We start from the raw sequence: 4,796 nt of genomic DNA on the forward strand, positions 1-4,796 counted from the left end.
ATCTGATATGTAAGCTGTGTAGAAGGGCTTGCAGGTATCATGTTTCTGGAGGTCCATTGTATTGCCATCAGAAAAAAAAAAAAAATCACGGGCTTCATAAAGACATGCTCCTGCTTTGCACTCTTTATCCGAGCGGTTAGCAGTAGTGTCAGTCGTTCATGCCCTTCCTTTGCATGCATTCTCAAGCTGTGGTCTGCAAAGTTCTTGGTTCAAAGTTAATGGGCTAGAACCTCTCACACGGGTGCCTGATTTATGCGCTGGCAAAGCCCTTTCCCTCTTCTTTGCGTGTATATGTGTGTACAAGATTTGCTTCATACAGGCTAGTATGATTAGCGTTTTTGACACTTGGGCCGGTAATGTAATGTCCTTTCGCTTCATTGTATGCTTTTCTTATCCACCGTTTACGACTGACCGATTGGGGATTAACGTAGGTGGAGCGCTACTCTGACCACCGATGAAGCGCGAAAAGGAAAAGAATTTGAATAGAATTGTTACATTATCCCGGCCTTGGTATGTAGAAGGTTTATTTTCTTTTGTCTGCTGTCAAATCACTCATGACTCAAGCAGAAGGTCTCACATTAGTTAATGCAATCTTTTTTCTTGTTCGTGTAAAAAACAGTATTGGTGTTGCAGAAATCCTAAGAGTGTTCTGTGCTTCACAAAAGTAATGTTAGAAGCTTTTCAAAGTTATGTTATGAATTTTTTCATTATTCACCATCAAATTGACAATGGTGATTGTTTCACAAATTTATTTTGGCGCTTTGTTTGCCAGAAGAGTTTTAACCCGTCCATGAAGGAAACCTCCCGTCATCCACAACACAAGCTTCACATTTCACGCGTGCAACAGTTCTGAAGGGAAGACATTCAAATGCATACCATGACACTAGAGCATTCATTACGACAGACAGTTGCAAATTCTGTATCTGTTTGTGCAATTTTGTGATATTTTAAACCTTATGTTCAGTTCTACTGCTTACCCATTTTTGCTACCATTACAGAACAAGTTAGTGTAAACTTTAACAATCTCGTGACTGTCACTGTCCTAGCATTTCATCCTAGAATAAATTTTTCTATGTTATGAGTGACTCCTGCCTTTCTCTGAACCTGCATGCCTCACATTGCATGACTGTAATTTCAAGTTGCAGTCTGCTCTAAATAGGTATTAGAAAATGCTTTTTGATGATTTAAATGTTTTCATTTTTCATGAAAGTACTCAATATTAGGTTAAACCCATTTCTGGTATTGCGTATAAACCAGAATATAAGTCTAGGTATTTTCTTGAAAAAAGGCTAAGGTCGCCACTCCTATTATATAGTAGTCTTCAGCAGAATGAGTTGTCGGGCAACTTACGGCGTGCATGTTGGCAAATGCATAGCTAAAGCCGTATCCATATCCAAATGTGATTGCTGGTGTTTTTTTTTTTTTTTTTTTTTTTTTTTTTTTTTTTGTTCCCCACTGTCTTTTGTGTGCACACTTGCAATCGACTTCGTGTGTGTGTTTTGTCTGGTGAGGGATGAGTAGCAGCATGCGGAGACAGTTTCAGCAGTGTTCAAGATAAGGGTTGTCCACTTCGTCGAGCGAACAGCAACATGTCGCTCAGCGCTAGTTTGGCGTTTCTGAGAAAGCGTGTTATATGAGCTAGCACAAAATGGAAACTGTCAGCGCGTAATCCACGTAAAACATCATTCGTGGTCGTGTAGCGCTCACTTAATGGAACCGAGGTCGACACACTGTGGAGGCGGCCAGCAACAAACAGTTGTCTTCTGATGACACTTCTGCAAGTTCGGATGATTGAGAATGCAGCAGCTCTGATGATGGATGAGCAATGCCGTTGTGAAAATAAACGCGTTTTGCTGTTTTTTTTTGTTTTCTTTTTTTCACTTTTTTTCACTTTTTTTTCACTTCTAGGTAAAGGCCCCGAAATATTCCAATTGATATGGTACACCAAGAACAACATTTATTTAGTTAGAAAAAGTATGGACTTTTTCTCAAATGTAATGTTTGAAACATCATCAAGTTTGTAATTTAAAAGTTTTCTAAGAAGCGACTATATCCAAGAGCCCCGAGTATCAACAGATGTTCTAAGTTACTGGAAGGGGGCACATCCTGTCCCATTAGGGCAAAACCATCCACGCTACTTTGCTGCTGAACCAATGTCTACACTTGATTGGCAAATATTTAATTACATGCTTGAATGCCATGTGCCTTATCTTGGATGTCCAATGAGATATCGGATTGATTGTTTCTTCATGTAATTTATTGGGGTTAAAATTGCATTTTAGATACATGCGCATTTCTATGCCTCCCCAACGAGGAAACCCTTTCGTCACGTAAGGTCACGTAAGACTAGATCGCTTTCCAGGTAGGGCCCACAGCAGCGACCGAATTGACCATGATGCATCTCGCTTCAACGCGAACTATATAAGCGGCGAGAACGTGGGGCACACGAAGCTACCAGCACTGTCCCCATTGCACGCTTACAAGATAGGGCCCCCGCGGCCGCGGCATTCTTAGCCGCCGCCGGAGTACGGTTGGTAATGGTTCGCATCGAGAGGAGGCAGCGTCATCGACCACGTCTATACGTACGAAGTCTACCAAACGTGACACTGGGAAATTCCGTCGCGTACTACAGTACGCATCGGCCAGTGTTTCATTCCACGATGCAGCAGCATTATCCAAGCGCACCATCACATAACATGAGTTGCTACCTCGCCTCTTCGTCATTTCATGCTGGTCTTGGTTAACATTTCTGTGTTGCAACCGCGCTTCTCCATTTCACGATTCTTTCGCGGTGTTTCTCGCAATTATTCCAAACACAGCTTTGGCAGCATACGACGACGAAACAGCAGGTGATTCGTAGCAAATGCTTGAACTCCCAGAGGACATTCTGCGTGTAATTTTTGAGGGTATAGCTCTTAGGCGCCCGTTCCTGCGACGGCGTCTCTCGTAAACGAGCGAACTAACAACACTGCGAAGGATAAAAGAGTGAACGTGAAGCCCGAGGAGGAAGGTATCGCGAAAGCGTGAGAAAAAAGCGTAGTGCCGCGCAAGATGGGCTCTGTGGTGACGATGGCTACAAGATGGTGCCAGAGTAGCGCGCGTCGACTGTATGGAAACAAAGCGCTGCATGAACGGAGGTCTGTCTGCGGCGGCTGCTGTGATTCACGCCCACGCGTCACCCACGCGCTGCCTCTCTCGATCACTCAATGAGCGAGGCAGTCGCGCCACACTTCGCTCTGTTTGCAATGTGTCGCACAAGACATTGTCCGCGCCAGCCATTATATCGTGAAATGAAAACACGTATAGAGCTGCGCTCAAATTTCGCATTAGGGAGTATCAGTATAGTATTTAGGGAGTAGTATAGGGAGTATCGTAATCGTCGGTGATTTTTTTTTTACACTTTCCTGGAATCGTGCGCCATGTGCAGATGGAAGCACAACCCCTAATAGTGGTGTTACATATCATCATAGAAAGTTGAGCCTTTTCCCCACTGCTACTGTAGCCCGTAAGTCTAACCAGTTGCATATACAGGGCGTCCCTACTATCATGCAGCAAGATTTAAAATATGCAAATGCCATGTAGCTGGACAGAACCAAGGTAATGCTGTTTGCCGTCGCTTGGAGATACTCAGTATTTTTTGCATTCTGCCTAATTAGATAATTAGTATTAACTTCTCAAATATAATTAGATGAAAAGTTTCATGAGAAAATTGTAGAGCAACATGAGAAACTACTGATACAGCTTTCTGGTGCTCAATAGGTGCTACATAAAAGTGTTTTTCCAAGTGTGAAAGAAGCCCGCGAATAAACGCCAAGTGCTGGAGTGGCCAGTCGCGCGGCAATTTTGCGTGCATTCGCGGGCTTAGGGCGCGCGCTCGGAAAATGACTTCTATGTAGCACGTATTGAGCACCAGAAAGCTGTATCGGTAGTTTCTCGTGTTGCTCTACAATTTTCTCATGACACTTTTCATCTAATTATAATATAGAAGTTAATACTAATTATCTAATTAGGCGGAATGCAAAAAAATACTCTTGAGTATCTCCAAGCGACGGGCCAAGCGACGGCAAACAGCATCGCCTTGGTTCTGTCCAGCTACATGGCATTTGCATATGTTAAAACCTTGCTGCATGATAGTTGGGACACCCTGTATACGTGTGCATCACGATGAGGTCTTGATGGCGGAACAGACGGCTCTATCCTGCTAGACCATTTTAACCATACCATTCTGAACTATGCATGGCTTGCATTCTACCTACAAGATTAAGATGCGCAACAGTGCAAAATGCGTTGAAAAGCTATAGCGGACGCCAATTTTCAGTGGGTATAGTTTGACCATTATTGACTAAAATTCCTTGCCTCATTCCAGGCACTTTGTGGTAGGTTGGTGTGTAGGTTCCTGTCTCGCCTCATGAGTAAAAGGCGCGTGACCGATGGTGGGATCGAACCTCTGTATTCGAGCACATCATCCCAATACTCTAGCCATTAGGTCATGATCGCACGCATACTTCTCGCTTGCCAAAGCCAACTAGCTCTGTAAGACAGGCGCGCTTGCGTAACGTGCAAATTTCTTGCATTCATCTTTGTCTTTCCGCCTGTTCTCAGCCGCGCGCTACGGTGCGGTCCGCAGGCTTTCCTCCCCACTGTCAACCAATATATATCTCGCATTCCTCCCTCGTGATAGCTAGCGCTTTGAGACGCAGTGTAGACCACCATCTTCGGGATTGGCCCATATTCCCCAGTCTAGTTGCACGCCATTGTGCGGCCTTCATTATCGGCCCTGGTCGAAGATGTTTTAA

Source organism: Dermacentor silvarum, chromosome 1, assembly GCF_013339745.2.
Source record: "Dermacentor silvarum isolate Dsil-2018 chromosome 1, BIME_Dsil_1.4, whole genome shotgun sequence".
Classification (NCBI taxonomy): Eukaryota; Metazoa; Arthropoda; class Arachnida; order Ixodida; family Ixodidae; genus Dermacentor; species Dermacentor silvarum.